We start from the raw sequence: 14,542 nt of genomic DNA, 5'->3' as shown, positions 1-14,542 counted from the left end.
ATCCCGACATGTTCTAACCTCAATAAGGTAGCTTTCCTTGCTGATCCCTCCCATCTTCCACTCCCTGTATACTTTCTGCTTTGTCTTAATCACCTCTCTGAGATGCTTGCTCATCCAGCTTGGTCTACAAGTCCTGCCTATGAATTTTTCCACCTTTCTTGGGATGCAGGCTTCTGACACCTTCTGCAACTTTGACTTGCAGGAATCCCAGGCCTCCTCTGCCTTTAGATCCATAAGTTCTTCAGTCCAATCCACTTCCCTAACTAATGTCCTTAATTTTTTTTAAAGTTAGCCCTTTTGAAATCAAAAACCCTACTCACAGATCTATTTTTTGTTATCCTTCCCTTCAGGTTAAGGTGAATTAGCTCATGATCACTGGAACCAAGGGTGTCCCCTACAACCATTTCTTCTAGGAGGTTCTCACAACTTACCAAAACCAAATCTAAAATGACATCCCCACTTGTTGGTTCAGCAACTACTTGATGAAGGAAATTAATCAGCTATCGCATCTATTAAAATCTGAGCCCTATTATTATTATTACTAGCACTTGTCCTCCAGTCTATATCTGGGAAGTTAAAGTCTCCCATGAGCACACAGTTCCCATGACTATTTACTTCATTAAAAACATTAAAGATGTCTCTATCCATAGTGTGGAAGAAAACATGAGGTTTTCATTGTGTCCTCCACCGCTTGGGTCACCACCACTGCTGCCTCTGTGTCTGTCTTTGCCTTCTCACCTCAGTCCTTCTCCTCCAGCAGAACTCCCCCTCAAACTCCCGTCTCCAGCTCTGTTGGCTCGCTCCTCTGCCGCTGCAGCCACCTACACTCCTTCCGGCCAGATGAGGGGTTTCAAAACATTCTGAAGAGTGCGCAGAAATGGGTAGAGGAGCTTCACACTGAAGCTATTTCCCCACCCATTCAAGAATACAAGAGTCACCGAAGAAGACGACATTTCGTATATGAGGCACGGGATAATCTCATAAGAGGCCCCAAACAACAATTCAAAGCTGAATTCTTTAACCGGGTGCTAGACTGTGTGATACAATCAGTTGCAGAAAGTTTCATGCCGCTCAAGGATCACAGCAGCATATTTGGGATGTTGTAGGATGTTCCCAAACTCCTCACTGTACCTGAAGAAGACCTAAACCAGCAATGCAGGGCACTAGAGACCGTGTTGACACATGATGACATGTGCGATATTGATGCAAGTGATATAGGTGATGAACTGAAAGCCCTTTTCAGATACATTCAACAGGATCAACTCCAAAGGCTGTTCTGGAATATACATGCACAAATAAGATGACCACCCGTACCATGGGCGGAGTAGAACGGAAAGAAGGCAGAATTGAGACCTTTCAAAGTTTTGGCCCAAGCAAGGGGGCACGGGGGTGTCATTTGAGCTCCGCGCCTGATAGGGTGACCAGACAGCAAATGTGAAAAATCAGGACAGGGGGTGGGGGGTAATAGGAACCCATATAAGAAAAAGACCCAAAAATCGGCACTGGCCCTATAAAGTTGGGACATCTGGTCCCCCTAATGCCTGAGGTGCCAAAATGTTGTGGGCCGGCCCTGGCAGCAGGTGCAGTGTATTGAATAAAACAAACACATACAAAACAGGATGTGATTGAAGAGAATTAGTCATTAAACTACTTATTTCTCTTCTGTTTATCTTGATGGAGGTATTAAATCAGGAATCACAGACTCTGCGAGCCCCAAAGCTGTGGGAGAAAGGTGGCATAAATCCCGAGTTGGAATTAGACTTTCAACAAAGCAGAGAGCCGGAGGAGACAGACCTTCCCCAAGACAATGTCCTCTTATCGCCCTTTGTTCTATAGTGGCAGTGAACATGGTTAGAAGAGATTGGCACTGCCAGGTGTGAATGGGGCTTGTGAGAGTGAAGTATTTTCATTGTATTCTGCAGATAATATTGCTCAGATTCAAAAGGAGATGCCGAGTTAACTCGAGCTACACCTTATGCATTGCCCTAACTCGACTCCTGTCCACACAGAAAAACCCTTAAGATGTGCTGCTTATAACTCAAGTGAGCTGGCCCCTCGGGGCACAGGCTAAAGACTAAGTTAGCACAACTCACCAGCTAACATGATCTTTCTGTAGTATGGATGCAAGCTAGCTGCACTTGAGTGCTTCTAATTCTCCAATGCCTTCCCACTCTTCCCCCTGTGTCCCAAGAAAGGACAGACAAGTTCTCCCACCATCCACTGGGAAAGAATCCATAGAGTGGCTCAGCTCACTGCTGTGCAAAGAGCCTTGGGATGAGCTCCTAAAAGTCTTAGTGCCCCACCTGAGTGAGTGCAGTGCCAGTTTGGACCCAGCAGGACCTTTGTTTATTCACAGTGTGGCTCTTCTCATGTGAGAGAGGCTGACTCAAGCGCAGTAACTGAGTGTAGAAAACTCAAGACAAAGCCTCAGCTCTTTCGGCTGACAGGGATCTATTCTACCACAGTGGTTCTCAACTGGGGGGTCTGTGGCCCTGTGGGTGACGGGTGTCACAAGCAGGCTTCAGAGGATCTGCCCAAATAAACCAGAGAGCATGGCTGGCCTTTGACTCGGAGGCTTCTCTATCAAGCCTTAAAACCCACAGATTGTGTTAATCACTCTTATTGATGGACCTGGCGATTCCACAGGCTACTGCCCACTACCTCCAACTGTAAGACAAACTTTAACTGTGACATCAGCAACATTAACATAAGCTTTCTAGAAATGTGAAGATACATGATCTATTCTTTTCGTGCGGGGGAAGTATGAAGTCAGAGTTAAGGTTTTGTGTTGCAGTTCAAGCTAAAGGCATTTTTTGTGTGTACTGTATTTCTTTATAGTGTTGCCTCTAGGCCCAAGTGGTTAGCAGTATTCGGGGCCTCTCCAGGTTGTTTCCATTAAGAGGAGAAATTGATTATAAATGTCCCATATTTCTTGGTACAATCTTGTTTACTTAAGAAGAAGGTGCACACAGCTCTGTTTCCCTGAACACAGTAGAAATGCAAACTTGCTTGTAGCCAGTCCTGTGCCCTAACAAAGGGCTTTTTCTTGGCTTCCTCCACAGCCACATTACCAAGGCTTCTCTGGGTTTCTGCTGGCTTCCTTATTCCTTTCGATAGTTATCTGCAACATAAATCCATTCCCCAGCCCCTGCATTTTTGCAATCAGTCCTAGGGTTCTCCTCAGCCTGCTTGTCTCACCTACTACTCAGGCCATGCTGGTCCATGCCTTGGGTGGTGGGTTCTGTTGTTTTTGCTCCCACTAAACCATGGGGTATTTAATTGCTCCCATATTTAGCCTAACTGAAAGGGTGCTTTGTCCACACCTGAACTTCAAAGGTGGCTATCAATGGACGGGACATATTTGACCTCCTTGTAGGAGGTGGAGAGAAGAAGAAACTGCAGTCGTAGGTGGGGAGGGAGAAAGAGCACAGATCCTAGCTCAGCTGCAAAGGCCTCCTTTGCCTTTCACAAAGATCATCAGTGATGGGGATCCCCAGTGATTGAACGAAGGATCTCTTGTACCATGGGCCAATCATCAGGGAGAGAACTCCTGACTAAGGATGCGTGACATTAATGGTGGGGGCATTTACAGAGGTTATAGCTGCCCCCACCATTCCTTCTCTCCCATGGTCCTCCCAGATATTCCTGCTCCCCCAGTCCTTCCATAGCATAGGCCAGAAGGGCCTCTCCTTGTCCCCCAGTAACCTCCCTTTGCAGCTGGGGAGGTGTCCCATCAGCACTGGCCCCTCAGAGCAGGACATCCCTGCCCGCAAGCCGCAGGAGAAGCTCTCGGAGAGCAGAACTGGCACCTGAGCTCTGGAAACCGCTTCAGGGACAAGTTTCCTCTCTCTCAATTTGACAAGGGGGCAGGAAGAAGAGGCATAAATCCCTGGAGCTGTGTCAAGAGCTGGAGGAAAGGACTGTGTGTCCATGGCTGAAGGTGGGAGGAGAATGGATGGAGATGTGGTTCTCTGCTCTCTCACACGGAACATGTCAGCCAGCACAGCTGAGCCATCGTGGGGTTCTGTTAATTTTCTGCTGTTAGATGCCTGCCCTAAATTACTGCCTCCCATCTGAATGAAGGCAAAGCAAGAGGGGCACTGTGCCCTCACCCTTGTCTGGACTTAGGGGATGTCTTCACGACCAAGCGTGGCAATGCTTTAACGTGGCTGTGTAGTCGCAGCACCAGCGCTGGAAAAGAGCTCTCCCAGTGCTGCAAAAAAACCCACCATGACCAGGGGAGTAGCTGCCAGTGCTGGGAGCATTTCCCCACCCTTGTGTCCCACCCAGCTACCAAGTGGCGGGAACTTTTACCAGCAGCGGAGGGTGGGGAACCCTGGTGGGCCAGCTTATATTCCATCTTAGTTCTGTTGAAGACTTGCCACTTTTAGGTCTGGAATCGAGTGACCAGAGAGATTGAAGTGTTCTCCAACCAGTTTTTGAATGTTATAATTCTTGACATCTGATTTGTGTCCATTTATCTTTTACGTAGAGACTGTCCAGTTTGGCCAATGTACACGGCAGAGGGGCATTGCTGGCACATGATGGCATATATCACATTGGTAGACGTGCAGATAAACGAGCCTCTGATAGTGTGGCTGATGTGATTAGGCCCTATGATGGTGTCCCCTGGATAGATATGTGGACACAGTTGGCAACGGGCTTTGTTGCAAGGATAGGTTCCTGGGTTAGTGGTTCTGTGGTGTGGTGTGTGGTTGCTGGTGAGTATTTGCCTCAGATTGGGAGACTGTCTGTAGGCAAGGACTGGCCTGTCTCCCAAGATTTGTGAGAGTGATGGGTCGTCCCTCAGGATAGGTTGTAGATCCTTGATGATACGTTGGAGAGGTTTTAGTTGGGGGCTGAAGATGATGGCTAGTGCCGTTCTGTTATTTTCCTCATTGGGCCTGTCCTGTAGTAGGTGAAGTCTGGGTACTCTTCTGTCTCTGTCAATTTGTTTCTTCACTTCAGCAGGTGGGTATTGTAGTTGTAAGAATGCTTGGTAGAGATCTTGTAGGTGTTTGTCCCTGTCTGAGGGTTTGGAGCAAATACAGTTGTATTGTAGAGCTTGGCTGGAGACAATGGATCGTGTGGTGTGGTCTGGGTGAAAGCTGGAGGCATGTAGGTAGCGGTCAGTAGGTTTCTGGTATAGGGTGGTGTTTATGTGACCATCGCTTATTAGCACCGGAGTGTCCAGGAAGTGGATCTCTTGTGTGGACTGGTCCAGGCTGAGGTTGATGGTGGGATGGAAATTGTTGAAATCATGGTGGACTTCCTCAAGGGCTACTTTTCCATGGGTCCAGATGATGAAGATGTCATCAATATAGCGCAAGTAGAGTAGGGGCAATAGGGGACGAGAGCTGAGGAAACATTGTTCTAAGTCAGCCATAAAAATGTTTGCATACTGAGGGGCCATGTGGATACCAATAGCAGTGCCGCTGATCTGAAGGTATACATTGTCCCCAAATGTGAAATAGTTATGGGTGAGGACAAAGTCACAAAGTTCAGCCACCAGGTTGGCCGTGACATTATTGGGGATAATGTTCCTGATGGCTTGCAGTCCAGCTTCGTGTGGAATGTTGGTGTTGAGGGCTTCTACATCCATAGTGGCCAGGATGGTGTTTTCAGGAAGATCACCGATGGATTGTAGTTTCCTCAGGAAGTCAGTGGTGTCTCGAAGATAGCTGGGAGTGCTGGTAGCGTAGGGCCTGAGGAGGGAGTCTCCATAGCCAGACAATCCTGCTGTCAGGGTGCCAATGCCTCAGATGATGGGGCATCCAGGATTTCCAGTTTTATGGATCTTGGGTAGCAAATAGAATACCCCTGGTCAGGGTTCCAGGGCTGTGTCTGTGCGGATTTGTTATTGTGCTTTTTCAGGGAGTTTCTTGAGCAAATGGTGTAGTTTCTTTTGGTAACTCTCAGTGGGATCAGAGGGTAATGGCTTGTAGAAAGTGGTGTTAGAGAGCTGCCGGGCAGCCTCTTGTTCATATTCTGACCTATTCCTGATGACAACAGCACCTCCTTTGTCAGCCTTTTTGATTATGATGTCAGAGTTATTTCTGAGGCTGTGGATGGCATTGTGTTCTGCACGGCTGAGGTTATGGGGCAAGTGATGCTGCTTTTCAACAATTTCAGCCCGTGCACGTCGGCGGAAGCACTCTATGTAGAAGTCCAGTCTGTTGTTTCGACCTTCAGGAGGAGTCCACCTAGAATCCTTCTTTTTGTAGTGTTGGTAGGAAGGTCTCTGTGGATTAGTATGTTGTTCAGAGGTGTGTTGGAAATATTCCTTGAGTCGGAGACGTTGAAAATAGGATTCTAGGTCACCGCAGAACTGTATCATGTTCGTGGGGGTGGAGGGGCAGAAGGAGAGGCCCCGAGATAGGACAGATTCTTCTGCTGGGCTAAGAGTATAATTGGATAGATTAACAATATTGCCGGGTGGGTTAAGGGAACCATTGCTGTGGCCCCTTGTGGCATGTAGTAGTTTAGTGTCTTTTTTCTTTTGTAGACAAGCAAAGTGTGTGTTGTAAATGGCTTGTCGAGTTTTTGTAAATTCCAGCCACGAGGAAGTTTGTGTGGAGGGTTGTTTTTTTATGAGAGTATCCAGTTTTGAGAGCTCATTCTTAATCTTTCCCTGTTTGCTGTACAGGATGTTGATCAGGTGCTTCCACAGTTTCTTTGAGAGTGTGTGGCACAAGCTGTCAGCATAGTCTGTGTGGTATATAGATTGTAATGGATTTTTTACCTTCAGTCCTTTTGGTATGATGTCCATCTGTCTGCATTTGGAAAGGAAGATGATGTCTGTCTGTATCTGTACGAGTTTTTTCATGAATTTCTGATCTTCCAGTTTTGGACAGTTATCAGCTATCTCACTCCCGTATATGTCAACATGTGATAGAATCCATTCCAAAGTTAATTTATTGCCTCTCTCTCTGATCCTCCAAACCTCTTTATGCATTGCATTGATGAGAGCCTTCTGGTTTCTTCTAAAGGAACTGAGGATCGACACCTGTCAACAAAGATCACAACACTGGCCTGTATTTCTGCTCTGTTTATTTCTTGTGGTACCATGAGTATGTTCTCCACTAGGGTCCTGGATGAAGACATTCTTCATCCACAGCCACCATTCTTAAAGGATTTATTTGATGAACCATCAGTGTACCCATGAATCTGTTTGCCTTGTGACTGATACTGTTCAATGGGCTTTTCTACAATTTTCTTTAGGGTGGCCAACTCCGTATGTTCCTTTGAGCAAGGTTCCCAAAGGGAGAGATATTTATTAAAGTAAATAGATTCATGTGGAGGGATTAGTGGGTGTACATGTTGCTTCACACACTCTACCCTCATAGCATCATCAAGTGTTTCTGTTTCTCCAGTAGCCTTTGTGCACTTCTGGAAACAAGAGGATCTTTTCAGCCTTAAGTTGGTTTTCCAGTTTCTGAACAGACCTGAACAGTGATGACATTCAGATAGGGAATGAGATAATTTCCATACCAAAATAGCTATTCTTCTCTATGATTCTCAAGTGGTTGAACATCAAAAACTCTTTTTACAAATTGCTGTTGGAGTGGATCTTACACCTCCAGTTAGTGTGTGAATTGCAGATGACTACACAACATTGATCTTGGCAAAGTTACTGAGAGCACTATGTGACCAGACAGGTAAGAGTTATGCAAGTATTGGATGAGATATTGAGCAGCATGTTGTTTTCAGTGTTCAAACATGTGAACCCCAGTTGGTACCTGCAATACATTATAGAAGAGCCAATCTCTTCTTTGCTTTGGCTGCCAACTTTTTGACCTGTGGTCCAAACATGAGTACAGTGTCAATGTCACTCTAAGGTATAGCAGATTTTTCTCAACAGCAATACCTTCTCCAGCCAGTGTGAAGATTGGACTGTAGTTGAACCTCCTATAATTATGGTAAAGTAGGTGGACTTTGTTTTTGCTGGATTGAGCTTGAATTTATGTTGTGTTGCCCATCTAGTTACGATTTCTAAGTCCTCATTCAATCCATTCTCCATATATCTTTTTCAAGACCCATGGTATGAAGTGCAACATCGTCTGCATAGGTGTATTCAAATCATTTCAGGTAGTCTGACAGACCAGAGGAGAGCAGCAAAAAAACACCAGGACTTAATACTGAGCCCTGAAGAAATCCTGGCCTCCTTGTCTTTGAAGGAGTATAACTTAATCTTAGTGGTTTTTTTTCCTGTATGGTAGGAAACCTCTTATCCAGAGGTGCATTTTACCAAACTCCCATCTCACTGCCTATTACGCCAGACTCCATTAAATGTTGCACTGAGTTTAAAACAGACTCCTGTTGATGACTGCGGTGGCTTTTTCTGGAAGCCATTGCTAAGAGGCTGCCAGAAGGCCACCAGCAAGTCTGTCATTGAGTGCAAAGGCCCATAAGCCATTTGGGTAGGTTCTACCTTTCCTTTTTTAGAAGCCACCATAGAAGCCTTGACTGTACTGTTCTTTCCATTACATTGCAAAGGAGACTGGTTAAAGATATAAGCCAATAGCTGCCTGGAAAAGAGGGATCCTTGCCGGATTTCAGAGAAACAGTAACTGGTGATTTCCATCAATTTAGGTACCTTCCTTTTTTATCCTTGAGTAATTTCTGATGTCCAACAACCTGGCTCTAGCCTTCTTCCCAAAGTGCTTTAGCTCATGGTCACAGATGGGGTCCAGCCCAGGGGAATTGCTTGGTTCAAGCTTCTCTATTGCATCTTCTCGCTCAGGTATGAGAAAGATCTCTCTGAAGCCATGGTACTGAATTCTATAGGCACATATTTAAATGATCTTCGCCTTTCTTCCTAAATACTCCATCTTGCATGTTTTTGCAATGGCTCTATCCTCATCACCATATATGAGCCTGGTCATCTTGGCATAATGTTCGAACAGCGTACTCACAGACTTTGTCATCTAATGCTTCTACACCTCTAGTGTTCAAGATATTGGTGTTATTTAAATTATACGCCTCTGTCTGTCTGTTCTCAATTTGCTTCAATATCGTCCATCAATCTTTTCCTCTGTGATGATCCAGTCTTATTAAACTAAGCCAGCCCTTTGTTCAAGCAACTATTTACAGAGCTGCAGCACTTGGAGCTTAGCATTCGAGCCATGTGCACACAGACTGACCTGCTGGTGCTTTCTCCATACTCTTCCCTCCTGCAACTTGTGACCCTCCCTCTAAGTTCCATGCTGGTTGCTACAATTTCTAGTCATCTTTCAGCCTTTGTAACATTTGCGGATCTGTCTCCTGGGTAGAATATGCTGCTAGTGTGGGCCAGTAAGCTGACTACATATTCATCCTCACTTCCTGCCCCAGTGTGATGTACTGAGAAGAAAAGTGGTGACAAGAACACCATCAGGTGAAGTAGTAAACAAGGGAGGTGGAAAGAAGGAAGAGTTTATGCATTGCCTGAAGGATTGCCTGCATTGCAACTGAGCAGAGCTGGATGAATAATTGTTTTTTTGGTTTGGTGGTGGTTCCAAAAAAAAATAAAAAAACAATATTTAGTTTGCGTCAAACCAAATCTAAAATATTTTGAAATTTTTGGTGACTCAAAAAAGTTAATTTGGGGCCTGTTTCAGAGCAGGATTTCAAACTTGGCTTTCCCACATCCACTGGGCTATATGTTATGGGAGGACTGGGGGAGGGAACAGCAGCACCACCTCCTCCTTCTTCTCTGGCCATTTTATGAATGGCTGAAACCTCTCATATCAAAATTGCAATAATTTTAGGCCAACCAAAACCACATTTCTAGTTGAATACATGACCTCTCTGAAAGAATTTCCGTAGCTCTCCATAAGTGTGGCATTTCAGTTAGGATGACTGAGAGTGTGACAGTTGGGTCAAATCTGTGAAGGTTGCACCAGATAAATGGTGCTTCAGTACTCCAGCTACACGATCCCTCTAAGTGGTTGTCACTTATAAGGAGCATGCAGACCTCCATGATTTTTGTTTAATAATTGCAATTCCTTCACATTATGGCCCTAATACCAAAGTAAGAGTACTACCTGAAAACATTTTCAGTTTAACAAAGTGTTTATGTTGTATTACCTTTCTGCAGAGAGACCAAAAGCCCTTCAGTACATCGAGTCAAAGTTAGAAATGGAGAAATACAGAAGTAGGAAACTAAAGCTGAGAGATGTCCTGGAAATCACACCAGAAAGTCTAAAGAACTGCCCTCCTCAGACAACAGGAGATTTACCTTGGCATTTCCTCAGGAAGCTCATGGCTCTGAATGGGATGGCAAGAAGCACAAGCCTTGAGCACAGGGCACCCACTGATCAAACACTAACTATGGACAAAGAGGAGCTGGATATTCCTGAAGATTTTTCTTTTCTCAGTGACACAGACACCAGTGATTCCCTGCACCCCCTTGATGTTCTCTGTGCCATTCTGCTTTCCTCAGACAGTTTCCTACAGCAGGAGATCCTGTCCAAAATGTCCATGTGCCAGTTTGCCCTCCCTCTGCTGCTACCTGCCCTCGACACCCCCAAGTGCACCCTACTGCTGTGGGCCATGAGGGACATTGTGAGGAAGTGGAGGCCGCACTCCCTGGCAGAGAGCAGAGGGTTCAGAGAGGAGAGCCTGGTGCTCACGTCAATGCCAACCATTTCCTTTGTGCGGATGGGGAGCTGCAGCTTCTCCAAGTCCCACCTCCTCAATGAGGTTCTCAGCCCCTCCCAGCAGCACCACAATTTCTTTGTCCACTGGGACATGGAGTCTGGGAACGTCCCACGGGCAATCGCAGATGGGCTGGTTGAGATTTCCTGGTATTTCCCTGGTGGGATGGGGAATTCAGATCTTTTCCCAGAACCTGTCGCGGTTACAAATCTGCTTGGAGATATTGAGTTGCATTGGGTGCAGTTTAGCTTTTTAACAGAGATCTCCTCAGCAGTGTTCATAGTTACTGAGAGCATCAGTGAGAGAGAATATGCGCTGTTATCATCTCTGCAGGGATCAGCCACTAAATACTGCTTCACTTCAATAATCAGGCTGGGAAAGCCAAGGAAACGCTGGAATTCCTGAAAAAGTTAGCCTCGATGCTGAAACTGAACAAGTCACATGTGTTGTGGAAAGGAGGTACCACAAATAAGGCACAATTTGTAAAAGTTCTGCAGTCTGCAATAGCAGCCATAATGAAATCTTCTCCCAAGAGAGTGAGTATAGAAGCCATGGCTGAGACAGCACGTCAATTAGGCATCCAGGTAGATGAGGATAACAAGGAATGTCAGACCCCAAACACATATGCAAAGGAAATCACTGCACAAATCAAAGATGTGGCAAAGTACAAGAGGGAAAAGCTGAGACTCCAAGGGGAGACATGGAGAAACTTGGCTGAAGTGGAAAAAGAGCTGTGCAGAATGAGAAAGCAAGGAGACACCCCACTTGAGAAATATAAATCTCAGCTGAAAAAGAAATTAATGGATTTACATGCTCAGCAGAATAAACATGACCTTACTGATGGTTTGATTACATTTATTACTGGAATAAGACTACTACCTCCCATGGAGAAACATTACTTCCTGAAATGGATGAAGTTTGGCCTGGATCACATCACTAGGGAGAATCTTTCTAAACTATGGGATCAATATAAAGAGAAATGCAAAAACTCAAAAGATGACCCCAAAATGTTTGCAGAGTTAGACAAATTAATCTCTGCCAGTTCCTTAGGACTGCAGCATTTCATGTGTGAGTTGGGGCAGTTTTATGAAGCGGAATGCTCAATGGTTAAAGAAGGTAAAATGGCAGAAAGCCAAAGGCAATTCACCCATCTCCCAGGCATAGCAGCTGACCTCATGCTGGAAGGGTTTCCCATGGAGATCATTGATGGAGACGTTTCCAACATCTCACTGCAGTGGGTAACAGATGTTCTGAGTCAGCTTCACGCCAAGCTGGGGGGAAGGTCCAAAATCCTGGTTCTGACGGTGCTGGGAGTACAGAGCACTGGGAAATCCACCCTCCTCAACACCATGTTCGGCCTGCAGTTTGCAGTGAGCAGTGGCCGATGTACACGAGGAGCCTTCACGTTACTCATTAAAGTGGCAGAGAACTTTCAGCAGGAACTGGGCTGTGATTTCATCCTGGTGATAGACACAGAAGGCTTGAAAGCCCCCGAACTGGCCAAGCTGGAGGATAGTTATCAACATGACAATGAGCTGGCCACCCTGGTGATTGGACTGAGTGACATAACGATTCTTAACATGGCCATGGAGAATGCCACTGGAATGAAAGATGTTCTGCAAATTGTGGTCCATGCATTTCTCAGAATGGAGAAAATCGGGAAAAAAACCAACTGCCAGTTTGTGCATCAGAACGTCAGTGATGTGTCTGCACATGAACAAAACATGAGGGACAGGAAACACCTCCTGGAACAGTTGAATGAAATGACCAAAGCTGCAGCCAACATGGAAAAGAAATGCAAAGAGATGAACTTTTCTGATATTATGGATTATGATCTGGAAAAACACAATTGGTACATTCCTGCTCTGTGGCACGGAGTCCCCCCCGTGGCTCCAGTGAATTTGGGATACAGTCAAAAGGTTTATGAATTAAAGAAATATTTGTTTGAATTTCTGAAAGATTGTTCACAAGAGAGAACTCCTAATGACATTCCCCTATTTCTTGCATGGGTGAGGAGCCTGTGGAATGCTGTAAAACATGAGAACTTCATTTTCAGCTTTAGAAACAGCCTTGTTGCTGAAGCCTATAACCAGCTGTCTGTGAAGTATGCAGAGTGGGAATGGGGTTTTCGGAAGGAGATACATTTCTGGGTATCTGAAAAGGAAACTTTTATCCAAAATCAGCCACCAGATAAACTAGACACTAATGTTTCAATCAGACTAAAGAGTGAGGCACAGGAAAAACTGAGGCAAGAAGCAGAGAAGATTTTGAATCATTTACAACAGTATTTTGAAAGTGGAACAGCAAATCTGCACCTGATAGAAAAGTACAAAGAAGATTTTAGAAGAAGTGCCAATAGTCTCAGGAATGAACTGGAGAGTTATTCATTCAGCAAGTGGCAAGAAGCGATTCATATTAAAAAAGGCCAACACAAAACAGATGCTATGCTGTCAAAGTACAAGAGAAAAATTGAAGAGAAAGTGGATGGGCTTCTGAACCATTGCAGGAAAAGCAACTGCAAATTAAATAATGATGAACTGGAGAAGAAATTTGAGAACATGTGGACAGAAACATTGTCAGAATTATCACTTATTCCTTTATAGCGATGCAACATATTTGAAGATGTGGAGTTCCAGCTGAGAAGAGACCTAGCGGACAGGGGCAGTGCAGTCTGGAAGATGTTACAGGATGCCAAAAGCTTGTGTGCTTATTAAACAAAAAATTTCAAAATGAAAAAGGAATACTTAGACTTAAAAGTGTTCAGAGGTTACAAACTATAAATATCAGGTGTGAAAGAATTCTTGACACAGGAATGCTGGCATAAAACAGAGGCTTTAGCTAAATCTTTAATAGAAGAGTGCAATAGTTACACTGATGGAAAAGTAAATGGCAAAGCAGATTATGATGAAACTTATTGCAGAGAGTTGTTGCGGATGATTAACGAGTGGCTTCAGCAGGCTGATGTTCAAAACCTTCACACCACCGCCTGCTTTGCAGTTGACCTGAAGCTTCACATTTTGGGGGATGAAGCTCGTGCATTTCAGACGATGCATGAAGAATTCATTAAAGAAAATGATCCTCTGCAGCGTCTGGGGAAACTGAAACCTCAGTATCTCTCCACGTTCAAAGCTCTGTACTTAGAGAAGATGAGTGTCAGGACAGGGCCTGGAATTTCTGTGATCAGTGTCTGAGACCTGCCCTGGTGGACTATGTGAACAAGAGACTTGGGACAGAAATCGTGGATGACATTCTCAGCAGTGAACGGTCTGTTGAGTACAGCACCCGGAGATTTTTCCAATTCTTTGTTCTGAAGCAGCTGTTGGAAGAAAATGACTTTAACACTTATGTGCAATACACAAGGAATTATGTAGATTTTATCAAAACCTGGATACAGAGACACTTGTTAATGCTCTACAAAGAGAAGGCGAGATTGGGAGATTTGGAGAAAAGGATTTTCTCCCCAATAATTAATAAATTCAGCCATGTTCTGAAATACTCCAAAGGTGAGAGGACTAAGACAGTCTCTGCCTTTTTAGACAATTTGTGTGAAAAGCTGCAGCAGGATCTAGTCATTCCCAGGGATAGCTTAGAAGTGACAATGTTTAAAAACACAGCAAGTGCAGACCAATTTTCAGCTTTTATAGAACAGTTTATTCCTGATCTGGAAAAACAAATTTTATCCACTTTTGAAAATCTGGAAATTCAGTCAAAACTCTCAAAACTTGCAATGAAGCCTCAGGATGAAATCTTCAAGCGAGTGTTTGGCTGTGGGAAGCAGTGTCCGTTCTTTAAAGTCCCCTGTGAAGCAGGAGCTCCTGCGCATAACGAGCATTTTGCTTCAGTGCACCTACCTGAAGGATTAGGGGCATATCGGTGGAATAAAACAAGAGTACTTGTCTCTGAT

General features: G+C 44.7%; 1 pseudogene across 1 annotated transcript in view; it reads left to right on the top strand.

The window, feature by feature from the left end:
* Nucleotides 1-10,140: 10,140 nt before the first annotated feature.
* Nucleotides 10,141-14,542, top strand: part of LOC311522750 (interferon-induced very large GTPase 1-like) — a 52,132-nt pseudogene continuing 47,730 nt past the window's right edge. The window contains exon 1 of the transcript in view: nucleotides 10,141-14,062. The product of the transcript in view is annotated as an interferon-induced very large GTPase 1-like (transcript). The remainder of the gene's footprint in view (nucleotides 14,063-14,542) is intronic.

Source organism: Lepidochelys olivacea, assembly GCF_965140295.1.
Source record: "Lepidochelys olivacea isolate rLepOli2 genome assembly, chromosome: 6".
Taxonomy (NCBI): Eukaryota; Metazoa; Chordata; order Testudines; family Cheloniidae; genus Lepidochelys; species Lepidochelys olivacea.
This window is presented reverse-complemented; position numbering and strand designations above follow the sequence as displayed.